The sequence below is a fragment of the Polypterus senegalus genome, chromosome 2 (assembly GCF_016835505.1).
Source record: "Polypterus senegalus isolate Bchr_013 chromosome 2, ASM1683550v1, whole genome shotgun sequence".
Classification (NCBI taxonomy): domain Eukaryota; kingdom Metazoa; phylum Chordata; class Cladistia; order Polypteriformes; family Polypteridae; genus Polypterus; species Polypterus senegalus.
The window spans coordinates 118,127,980-118,141,608 of record NC_053155.1 but is presented as its reverse complement, the minus strand read 5'-3'; the positions used below and the strand labels follow the sequence as shown (position 1 = coordinate 118,141,608).

The 13,629-nt window shown below is 36.2% G+C and overlaps 1 protein-coding gene across 3 annotated transcripts in view; it reads right to left on the bottom strand.

The window, feature by feature from the left end:
• dyrk1aa (dual-specificity tyrosine-(Y)-phosphorylation regulated kinase 1A, a) overlaps positions 1–13,629 on the bottom strand; it is a 214,121-nt gene that overhangs the window by 143,081 nt on the left and 57,411 nt on the right. The gene's annotated exons all lie outside the window — the stretch shown is intronic.

Genomic DNA, 13,629 nt, shown 5'->3' with positions numbered 1-13,629 from the left:
TTATGTCTGTGTTACCTAATTTCACATGGAAGGAGCTGAAGAAGGACAAAACTGAAAGTATTATTATAACATATAAAAAGAAAACTATCAATACTGATATCAAATGAATACAAATCAAAAAAAGCAGGAAATACAAGTGGTTAGTTTTTAACTATAACTAAATCAGAGTTACAGTTTTCCAGAGATTTTCTGGTGTAGCCTTAATTTACATAATTCTAAGAAAACTTCCAGCAACTTAGGAATAGCTCTCTGCAACTTACTAGGGCAAAATCAAACTGGTTTGATTTTTATCTCCATACTGAGGAGCTTGTTGTAGGGGTGGTCTATCACATGTGCAAGAGCTGACAACTAATGAGCATTCAAACAAAAGAACAATGCATATATAATGCCCAAAAACACTTAACTTTAGATTGTCTCCAAAAGTTGGGTAACACAACCATCAAATAAAAAAACACAATAAGTAAAACACTGAGAGGGTTCCTGTTAAAAAAAAGTTTGCGCACCCTTAGATCTTAATACTGTGTACTGCCCCATTCAGCACTGATGATGGTATGTAGTCTTTTTGTGACAGTTGTGGACGAGGCCCTGGATTTTCTCAGGTGGTACAGCTGCCCAGTCTTCTTGGCAACAACCCTCCAAGTCCCGCAGGTTCTTGGGTTGTCTTGCATGAACTGCACATTTAAGATCTCCCCAAAGTGGCTCAATGATATTGCGGTCAGGAGAATGGACAACCAGACCAGCACCTTCACTTTTTTCTGCTTCTGAAGAGTCGACATGGCCCTGTGTTTTGGATTATTTTTATGTTGGAAGATCTAAGTGTGTTCCACGTGCGGCTTCTGTATTGATGAATGAAAGTTGTCCAGTGTGCTGCCGAGGTGTCACCAGTTGCACGCATGCACTTGGGTCCAAATCCAGGAGGTTCATCATGTAGTGGGTGAGGCAACGCGTTATAATTAGGGCATGCTCCCAGACTCATGATGCATTCATTGTACCTTCAGTTTTCACTAAGTCACCTGTGCCACTGTAGCTCACACACCCCCAGAACAGAGATCCACCTCCATGCTTCACAGTAGGAATAGTGTACTTTTCTTCATGGACCTCTTCAAACCTAGCATTTATGGTTGTGACCATAAGTTCAATTTTGGTCTCATGACTCCAAAGGACATGGTTCAAGCAGTTTCATGGCTTGTCTAAATGTTGTTTGGCATACTGCAAGTGATCTGTTTTGTGGCGTGGGCACAGTAAAGGCTTTTTTCTTGTAATTTGACTGTGCAGCCCATTTCTGTTCAAGTACCTCCTTATTGTGCATCTTGAAACAGCCAACACTACTTGTTTGCAGAGAAACCTGCCTTTCAACTGAAATCACTGGAGTTTTTCTTGACATCTTGACAAATAATCCTGGCAGATTTGGCTGAAATCTTGATTGTCTATTTGACCATGGCTTGGTAGCAACAAAACCCCTAACTTTCCACTTTATTTTTTCTTTATCAGAGTTTGGACACTACTGATAGGCATTTTCCGATCTCTGGATCTTTTTTTATATCCTTTTCCTGATTTATACATTTCAACGACCTTTTCTCACTAGTTTTTTGACAGTTCTTTTGCTTTCCCCATATGCCTCAGTATCCAGCAAAGTCAGTTCAACTCTGCATGAATTTAAATTGACTATGTATACAAAGAGACAGATTACAATCCAAGTTACAGATATGGACACTCACTCTCCCTTGAACTTGAACATTTGATGGTATGTAAACTTTTGATCAGGCCAATTTGGGGATTTTCAATTATCATTAGGATTTAAAAAGGGCACAAAAATTGTGTGTTAATACACTTCTTCACCTGAGCACACTAAGTAATTAAAAGGAAAACTTTCTGCATGATTACTTATATTTTCCAAACAACGGCCAACATTTTATAAATTCCGCTAGAGTAAAAAAAAAAAAACTTATGAGCACAACTGCACTTACACTAATAACCAAAAACAAATCAAATCTATATGAAACCAAGGATAAATCTAATTGCATGAGAATTCATCTTTCATTTTACAAAGAATATAAAGTATGTCTGCATTGCTTTATTGCTGTCCTGAATTGAGCGAGACACCCCTTGATCCTTCAAACAGTCGTAAAAAATTTGCTTGCACCACTTGTACTATTCTGTTAATTGCACATCAGATATGATACATTTCCAAATAAAGGTCAAACAGAAACAAAGTTATGTCTGCTGTTTGGTTGTTTTCAGATTAAAAAAATAGGCAATAAACAGCATAAAAATTTCATTTCTGTTATTTAAAACAGTCAAAGATAAAAGCCCTTTCTCTAAGTGTTAACACCACCAATTTAAAGACCAGAAAATGGGTCTATTTCAGATTAAGCATATCTGTAATATTGAATGGGTTAACATAAAGGCTACATTGTGATATTCTTTACAGATTTTCTCTTTATTGCCATCAGTATATTCAGTTTATTTTGTAAAGCATTCAAAGCCCCTGTGTTTCAGAGATATTATACATAAAAGCCTACTTAGCAAAACTATCTATGGTTTCCAAATTTTTCGATGTTTACATATCTTTGACACTACTGGTGTACACACAAATGACATTACTTTGCCAAAAACAAAAAACACTTAAAAATGAGACAGTGGGATGCTGGATAAAAAGTCAAGAACATTGTCTCTTTAAATAAGTCATTCTGTGCATGCAAAGATTCCAATTTTGCGAAGGATTAGGTGATCTTCATTGTAGGCAGTTAAAAGCATGCCATGTTTTATAGAGGCACTGCCACCCAAACAATAGTAAAATTACTGATAACAAAAAAGGAAGGAAAAACACACAGAGTATAATGTTGGTGTGCTTAGCTTTGGTTGGTACTGTGTTGCAGTCACTATTCTGGGGAGGTACATAACTAAAAATTTCATTCACAACTATCAAAACTTAAAATCCAGAGATCAGACAGTGCTCTGCATTACTGGGCAAGCAATATAGTCAGATTTTCTTCTTTGGTTACATTAAGCCAGAAATATTACAAGACTTCCAGTAAGAGGTCATGTCAGACTAGACGGCTGTGATTGCTGATCTCATTGCCAGAGAATGTTGGACATGATTAGATATTAGAGGGTATGTCAAATTTGATGACAGAATTCTTCCTTTCCAACACAGTTTCACATTTCCAAAGCATCACACGCTCGCCCCTTTTCTGACAGCCAATAGCATACTGCTTAACAGAGCCTGTGCCTGTGTGAAGGCTGTACAAATATGGCAAGCTCAGGCACAATTCCCTTCTTTTCCATACTGTCATGGTACATAAATATGCAACATGAAACAGACAAGTTTCTGTTCTGTTTGTTTCAAAATACCAATGTACCTTATTCCTTGTAACTGCACTCTATGCGCTGTATTTTTGATTGACAGCTCAATGGTTGTTAGCTGTCACATGCAGACAAGCCAACCAATAAGACAAAACTCAAACTTCTTGGTGCATGCTGGTTGCATTGAGTAGCCAAGTATGTCAGATTACAGATTTGGTGGTCATAGGGCATACCACTGCCTCAGACTTGGTACATAAAAAAGGTCTGGGAATGGAAGGGGGGAAAAAAATAAATAAAAATCGCTGGAAAAATTGTGCAGTATGACATGGCTTTTAGTAAGAAAGCTTTTGTTAGTACTGTGTACCAATGTAGTCAGTAGATGGCTTTAGGTGCAGCTTCAAGATTTGGAAATAAGAGAAGAAAAAGACTGATCTGTGATACAACTGAAATGTTAGTAGTTTATAAAAAGAAGCCATCTCATTTTAATGCTTAGTTAAGCTAATCATTTCAGTTGCCAAGAATCACAATTAGGCTACAGTGTGTTTTCTTTATTGAAATTCCAGTTTTTATAGAGCTTGTATCTATGTTTGGCTTAATATTAAAAGAAATACAAAAGTTATTGTTAATAAATAAGAATCAATAAAAAATTTTTATTCTTTCTTAATCAAAAACCATAACTTCGTTTAATTATGACTTTTTAAATAAAACTATTGTTCTCACATAGTTCTTTTTGAAAATGTAGCATCTTTTGTTTTCTTTTAATAAAAGTACTCATTAAGTATTCAGTATCAGCCTATATTATAGACAGAACACAGTATCAACTGTCAAAAGTGATATTACTAATATTTGCAAACTTTCAGCACCATTTCTTGCCCCTTACCTTGCATTGTAAAGAGCAAAATTATGTAATTTGGGGGCATTGTTCTCCTTTACTCTATTAAAATTTACTACTTCCAGCACTCTTAGTACATAAACAGCTACTTAAGTAAATGAGAAATCTGAATTACCATGTAATCTCATTGTAGGTGGCTCAGTTTTTGTTTGAAATGTTCAATGATGAACCAAAAAGTTTAAGATATCCAAAAAAGGTACATTAATAAAAAGTCACGAATATTAGGGGTGAACAGTCTAAGTGCCTAGCCAAAATGAAATTGACTAGTTGCTATTTAGACTCAAATCTAACCAAGTTACTGAAAACCTATTCATTTTCACATCTGTCACTAGGGGGTTAGGGGGAATGACAACATAATTTTGGCAAAGAAAATAGTAATGTTATATTTCTTTTTGAAATAAGCACTGTTTTGAATCTACTAATTACATTATTCCATTTTTATAGAAAATTAGGTTGTGCTATAAAGCATTGTTCTTGAGCTGTGTAGCTCACAAGTACACATGTCAATTCCAGTATCTTTAAAGATATGTTAACAGTTTGTACATTTTACTGGCCAGCATTTCTTGTTAAACCCTAAACACATTATATCAACCATAATGAAACTGTCTAGAAGCACAACACATCAAAATGTGATAATTGTCTTTTTATTTTATATAAAAAAACATTTTGTTGTCAATGTGAATCGCATTAACTCTCTTTATATATCCCTGACCAGAGTCGCCAATGATTCACAGTATGGTGCGGCTAGGATAGCAACTCAGGTGTTTTTAAAATGTAAAGGTTAACCTAATGTAGTACTTATTTTGTTGAAGTAAAAGGTATTCTGATTGCATAAGGTAAGACACCTTTAACAAGTTAACCCAAATGCTGCTCTCAAGATTGTGCTGCTGAGCTTAGACCAGACACTCAGTTCATCAGCATATGTTTAGTCATTCCGAAATACTGAGAGAGAATATTTCACCAAAGAGAAGGAATAATGTAATCAACTAAACACCTGCCTCAGGAAATGTATCTTTGTGGATGTTTACATCATTATCTACCCATGGATACTGGAAGTGTGTGCGATGCTAGCAAACACACAGACTAAAAGAGTGAAATGACAATGTACAGACTACAAAATCCTTCACTCTAACCTAGTTAGGAGTATACAAGGCTACATAATCAGGTTACTAAAGGAAAAATCTGTGTGTGCTGTCTGCTTGGCATTTTAGAGACTGTGTTTCTGCAAATAACTGGGTTATTAAAGTGTATGTAAACTTATTCACTAACATCTCTCAACTTGAAGTGTGATCAAAAACAGTTGAGATATCAAACAATTTTTTTGTATTTAAGTCAATACACTTTTTGTTCAGATCGCCCAGGATCACCATCTTGGCAGATCTTGTGAGGTCCATAAGAGAGCAGGCTTTACCAATAACATGCTATTATATCTTCCCAAATGGGGATCTGACCCTTTTGTCAGAATTGAGGACATTAGCAATGGACAGTGAGAATGATAACACCCTGTCAGTCAGACATCAATTACAGGTAACTTCATCTCTCTCTGGGCTTCAAAGAGGTCCCTACAGGTCTAGTTTTTTGGTAAATACTAAAAAGCATGGTCAAAGCAAACACCTTTCATAGCATTCTCTAAATATACAGTCATATGAAAAAGTTTGGGAACCCCTCTTAATTCTTTGAATTTTTGTTTATCATTGGCTGAGCTTTCAAAGTAGCAACTTCCTTTTAATATATAACATGCCTTATGAAAATAGTAGTATTTCAGCAGTGACATTAAGTTTATTTGATTAACAGAAAATATGCTATATGCATCATAATAAAAATAGACAGGTGCATAAATGTGGGCACCCCAACAGAGATATTACATCAATACTTAGTTGAGTCTCCTTTTGCAAATATAACAGCCTCTAAACGCCTCTTATAGCCTTTTATGAGTGTCTGGATTCTAGATGGAAGTACTTTTGACCATTCTTCCATACAAAATTACAAAATCTCTCCAGGTAAGTTAAATTTGATGGTTTCCAAGCATGGACAACCTGCTTCAAATCATCCCATAGTTTTTCGATGATATTCAAGTCAAGGGACTGTGACGGCCATTCCAGAACATTGTACTTCTCCCTTTGCATGAGAGTGGCAGAGTGGTCGCTCTGAGGCTAGGGACCTGCACTGGCAATCGGAAGGTTGCCGGTTCGAATCCCGTAAATGCCAAAAGGGGCTCAACTCTTTTGGGCACTTCAGCAAGGCCCTAATCCCGCAATTGCTAAGCACTTTGAGTAGTGAGAAAAGCGCTCTATAAATGCAAAGAATTATTATAATTATTATAAATGCCTTTGTAAATTTCGAACTGTGTTTGGGGTCATTGTCTTGTTGGAATATCCAACCCCTGCATAACTTCAACTTTGTGACTGACGCTTGAACATTATTCTGAAGAATGTGTAGATATTGGTTTGAATTCATCCGACCGTCGACTTTAACAAGGGCCCCAGTCCCTGAAGCCACACAGCATAATGGAACCTCCACCAAATTTGACAATAGGTAGCAGGTGTTTTTCTTGGAATGCGGTGTTCTTCTTCCGCCATGCAAAGTGTTTTTTGTTATGACCAAATAATTCAATTTTGTCTCATCAGTCCAAAACAATTTGTTCCAAAATGAACCTGGCTTATCTAAATGAACATTTGCATACAAAAAGCGACTCTGTTTGAGGCGTGAGTGCAGAAAGGGCTTCTTTCTCCTCACTCTGCCATACAGATGTTCTTTGTGCAAATTGAACTGAATTGTAGAATGATGTACAGTTACACCATCTACTGCAAGATGTTCTTGCAGGTCTTTGGTTACAGACAACCCACAGATCACCTCCATTCTCATAATTCTGCGCATATGCCGATCCTGTATTTTTCTTGGCCTGACAGACCTAGGTTTAACAGCAACTGTGCCTGTGGCCTTCCATTTCCTGATTACATTCCTTACAGTTGAAACCGACAGCTTAAACCTCTGAGATAGCTTTTTGTAGCCTTCCCCTAAACCATGATACTGAACAATCTTTGTTTTCAGATCTTTTGAGAGTTGCTTTGATGATCCCATGCTGTCACTCTTAAAAGGAGAGTCAATGGGAAGCACAACTTGCAACTGACCACCTTAAATACCTTTTCTTATGAATTTGGTGTTACAAGTAATCAGTATTGAGCAGATACATGCATTCAAATCAACAAAATTACATGGGGACCCACATTTTTGCACAGCCAGTTTTTCACATTTGATTTAATTTCATACAAGTAAATACTGCTTCACTAAAAATCTTTGTTCGGAAAACACCCCAGTACTCAGATGTTCCTAGGAAATGAAAGACCATACCACTGTTATCTTTTTTGTTGAAAGCAGAGTAAATTATTATGCAGTCATATGACTTCATAACAAAGTAAAATCCCACTTTAGCACTTAACTACAGAACCACAAATAAGCACTAAATTCAGGAAAACTTACAAATATATTTTTAAAAAGATAATGGCACAAATTACAAAAATGTCACTTGTAATATAATAAATCTAAATTACAGATACTAAAATAATCTATACTAATAAAAGGCAAAGCCCTCACTCACTCACTCACTCACTCACTCATCACTAATTCTCCAACTTCCCATGTAGGTAGAAGGCTGAAATTTGGCAGGCTTATTCCTTACAGCTTACTTACAAAAGTTGGGCAGGTTTCATTTCGAAATTCTACGCATAAGAGTCATAACTGGAAGCTATTTTTCCCCCATATAATGTAATGGAGTCTTGAGTTGGAGATGGCCGCGGGGGGCGGAGTTTCGTGTGACATCATCACGCCTCCTACGTAAGTACGTAGAGAACAAGGAAGAACTCCAAACAGCGATGAGCACAAAACGCCATTTCACAATTGAGAAGGCAGAAAAACATTATGAAGCAAATGATGCATACAAGCATATTCATAAGTACAGCTACTGCGGAAACAAAGCACGGCGTGAACCGTAAGTTTATATTAAATTAAGTTCATAGACAGGCTGCCACTAGCGTTTGTAATTTAGTGCCTGCCCATATAAGGCCATCCATCAGCGGCAATCCAATACAAACACTGCCGGTAAATATTCACGGGTGAAGGACTGTGCTTATGCAGAGGAAGATGAGATGGTCAGGGTGGTGTTTGGCACAAACTCATTGAAACTGCGAGAGAAACTTTTAAGTGCCGGGTCTTAGCTGACATTACACGAGATGGCACCAGTACAGCTGGGAACCTTCGATGCAAGAACACCAAGCGGCTCACGTGAACTGACGCAGTGCACAGACAAAAGCAACAGTTCCAAAGAGTGCTGAACAAAAACCGAATTACACAATTGAGAAGGCAGCAAAAAATATGAAGCGCCTTATACATACAATCATATTCATAAGTGCAGCTACTGCGGAAACAAAGCACACGGTGGAAAAAGTGAATGTCCTGCTAAAGGAAGACAGTGTAAAAAAAACCCGTGCATGCAGTTTGTCACATCACAGATAAAAGGAAGACGAGCTGTTTATTGATGCAGTAAGGAACTAATCGATGAATGAAACCTCTTATCTTTACAACGATTGACAAACACGGAATGTAACTTGAACACATCCTACAAATACGAGCCTGATTGAAAGAAATAATGATAATCAAATCCTTGATGACAGCAACATTCAATAACACTCACAAAACAATTACTGTATATTGACAATCATGTTACGTTATTTTTAAAATGTTCCCTTTTCTTTTCATAACTTCTACTTCTCCACTGATACACGGGTATATATATATAAATGTATATATATACCCGATCTACAATACATACTTTAGCATAGACAAGCCACACGCTGTGGCTAATTGTAGAGTCTTAAGCCTCTAACGCCGACATTCGAGGTTCGATTCGAGAGGGGATGTACTGACTATGTACGCGCTACCGATTCATTTTACCTTAGATCTCCTTGGTTTGGGACGTATGAAAAATATTAGGTTAACGCAGAATCATGTTACGTTATTTTAAAATTTTCCCTTTCTTAGCACAAGCACAGCTGAGAAGCTTCGATGCATGTACTCCATAACGCGTTAAAAATAACGATTTTCAACTTTCAATTCCAAGCAAACGGAACTTTTGTCAATGCATGATTTCCTGATACATCCATTACACTGATGCACACATCACAGCTACAAAAATGTTAGAGTCGGAATAAAGCGCGCTCCTACGACTGATCATTTCGACTACCCGAGCGAAGCCTTGATAAAAGCATGGTTTTGTGCACACTGAAAAGCAAGCAAAATTAGATGCATTACAGAAAGCGGACTTTGTGGCTCTTACTGGGGATCATTGGACTTCCGTGACCGTTAGTAATTCTAAATACATCTAATTACAAAATGTTCAATGATCACACTGTTTTAGCCTAATGTACAAAATAATTTTGGCTAATGTTACTCAGAGTTTAAAGAGTAAGCTGGTCAAATTACCTTTTATGTTTCTGACTTATTTTTTAAGAAGAAAAACTGCACTTTATGTGAAATTTTGGTTATTATTATTTAAAGACAATACTATTCTGAAAATGTACTTAAAGTACTTAAACTACCACTTTATTTTTAAGTCTGCCCAATTTTAACCAGGGATGATATTTTTGTTTCTGTTTTGAATTCAAATGCAGTTTAAAAGCTTTTTTTCAGAAATTAAAACAGCTTCAGTTTACAATATTCATGATATATATATATATATATATATATATATATATATGTAGATATATATATGTAGATTTGTATATATATGTGTATATACAGTATATATGTAGATATGTATATGTTGTATATACATATATGTGTGTATATATATATATATATATATATATATATATATATATATATATATATTATATATATATATATATATATGTTTATATATATATATATATATATATATATATATATATATATATATATATATATATATATACAGTCATGTGAAAACATTAGGACACCCTTTGAAAGCATGTGGTTTTTGTAACATTTTTAATAAATGGTTATTTCATCTCCGTTTCAACAATACAGAGAGATTAAAGTAATCCAACTAAACAAAGAAAACTGAAGAAAAGTCTTTTCAAGATCTTCTGTAAATGTCATTCTACAAAAATGCCTATTCTAACTGAGGAAAAAGATAGGACACCCTCACATGTATTCCCTCTTAAATTGGCTCAGATCTCACACAGGTATATCACACCAGGTGCACATAATTAGTAGATCGTTACTCTGCATGTTGAATGAGGCTTGCCCTATTTAAACCTCAGACATTTAGTTTGGTGTGCTCCTGACTGTTGAAGTGAGAGTGAGCACCATGGTGAGAACAAAAGAGCTGTCAGAGGACTTCAGAAAAAGATTGTAGCAGCCTATGAGTCTGGGAAGGGATTTAAAAGATCTCAAAAGATTTTGAAATCAGCCATTCCACTGTCCGGAAGATAGTCTACAAGTGGAGGGCTTTCAAAACAACTGCCAACATGCCCAGGACTGGTCGCCCCAGCAAGTTCACCCCAAGAGCAGACCGCAAGATGCTAAAAGAGGTCTCCAAAACCCTAAAGTGTCATCTCGAGAACTACAGCAGGCTCTGGCTACTGTTGATGTAGAAGTACATGCCTCTACAATCAGAAAGAGACTGTACAAGTTTAACTTGCATGGGAGGTGTGCAAGGAGGAAACCTTTGCTTTCCAAGAGAAACATCGAGGCCAGACTGACATTTGCCAGAGATAAAGTTGACAAAGACCAGGACTTCTGGAATAATGTTCTTTGGACAGATGAGTCCAAAATTGAATTATTTGGACACAACAGCAGAGGACATGTTTGGCGTAAACCAAACACAGCATTCCAAGAAAAGAACCTCATACCAACTGTGAAGCATGGAGGTGGAAGTGTCATGGTTTGGGGCTGCTTTGCTGCAGCAGGACCTGGTCAGCTCACCATCATAGAATCCACGATGAATTCTACTGTGTATCAGAAGGTGCTTGAAGAACATGTGAGACCATCAGTTAGAAAATTAAAGCTGAAGCGGAACTGGACCATGCAACATGACAATGACCCAAAACATACTAGTAAATCAACCAAAGATTGGCTGAAAAAGAAGAAATGGAGAGTCCTGGAATGGCCAAGTCAAAGTCCAGATTTGAATCCCATTGAGATGCTGTGGGGTGACTTGAAAAGGGCTGTATGCGTGCAAGAAACCCTCAAACATCTCACAGCTGAAAAAGTTCTGCATTGAGGAGTGGGGTAAAATTTCCTCAGACCGATGTCGAAGACTGGTAGATGGCTACAAGAACCGTCTCACTGCAGTTATTTCAGCCAAAGGAGGTAACACTCGCTATTAGGGGCAAGGGTGTCCTATCTTTTCCTCAGTTAGAATAGGCATTTTTGTAGAATGACATTTACAGAAGATCTTGAAAAGACTTTTCTTCAGTTTTCTTTGTTTAGTTGGATTACTTTAATCTCTCTGTATTGTTGAAACGGAGATGAAATAACCATTTATTAAAAATGTTACAAAAACCACATGCTTTCAAAGGGTGTCCTAATGTTTTCACATGACTGTATATATATATATATATATATATATATATATATATATATATATATATATATGCCAGCAACACTCATGACAATGACAAAACAATTACATTGTCAATCATGTTACGCTATTATTAAAATGTTTCCTTTTCTTTTACTTCTCGCTGCAAATAGGTATTTTGCTATATATATATATATATATATATATATATATATATATATATATATATATATATATATATATATATATATATATATATATATATATATATATATATATATATATATAAATATATATATAAATAAATAGATAGATATACAACAATAATACTGGTACAATATGTATTGGTAACCAGCATGTCTTTGAACTACAGAAAAAAACATCTGGAAGAAACTAGTAATGGTTATCAGTGTTGAAGGCCTAACATTACTGGGATTTGGTAGTGCTTCCTAAGCTTTCACAAACTTCTCAAACTGTATTAATTGGTTGAATTTTAAATTGCTGTACAAATTAAATTGTGTTTTTAAAGTTAAATTTTTTGATCAATATATCTTTATCCTTTAGCTTATGCTTCGCCATGTGTTAATGAGAACTGTTTATTAGATAATCCATTCAAATTGCATTAGTCCCACTGAAATATGTTATTCTGTTCACTTGTATTATAAGGTGCAGGTGTTCCTAACGTTTAGTTCTGGGATCAAAAATAGCCAAAAATAAAAAAAAAGCCTTCTCAAGAAACAAGTCACTCTATTGTTTTTTGCAGAATGAGGGTTTTTTCATGTGACTAAGAGTGAAGATTTCATGCACAAATGTCTATTACTGTCTTGAGAATAGAGGGCAAACTGGATCTAACCAGGATAAAAAAAAAAAAAAAATTAGAAGGCACAATGGGCCACTGCATAAGGCCAGGTTTATATTTCACGCAACGCATGCTCTAGCAGACACTAGTGCTACCCAAGCATTGTACTGTTAATACTTATGTATTCCATTCCACACATATTTTTCCCACGTTGCTATATCAGATATATATGAGCAGAGTTGCAAACAGGTGCTGAAATAATTGAAAGACATGGAATTTTTCACATGGACTACCGATATCTGGTCAAGTAGGACAACAGAGCCCTACATCTGACAATTTATACTTCATCAACCGAGACTATGATTTAAGGACATCAGTCAGTAAGAACAGAGTGAGGAAAATATAGCTATGGGATTACGTGAGGCTTTGGTTAGTTGGTGTTTATGTGATGATGGGCTAGTGTGTTTTATTACTGACAATGTAAAAAATATAATCAAAGCTACTGAAGTAAATGACTGGCCCAGACTTCACCGTTTTGGACACAGACTGCACCTTCCCATCGTTAAGTGTTTCTTTTATTTCTGTAATTTAACTGGCTAGTAAGAGAGTAATATGGAGTTAAAATTTTCAGCATTCTATTATGCCTTACACTACTTATTATTTACAATGTTTGGCAGATGCTTTTAGGGCAACTCAACGCAAGTACTATGTACTCATCTAGGTAAATGTTTCAAGTATACTGACAAATATAAACCAAAGTTGCTAACAAATTGAATTCCTAAACTTAAGGTAAAACTAAGGCAATAGTCAGGTAAGGGTTTTTTTTTTTTTAAAAAAAAACTAGGGGGCTTTCCCCCTGCTCGCTTCACTCACCAAAAACCCCACTTGTGCTGCCTGCCAGCCTGTTCGCATCTGCCGCTCACGTTGTGAAGAGTGGAGCTGAACGCACCTCCGAAACCCCCTCTTAAACAGTGATACAATGGGAAATATAGCTTTTTTTTTTACCTCCACTTTGCTCAATCAGCTGCTGGCTTGCTGTTACTACTGGGCTGTGTGATCTGCATCTCGCGT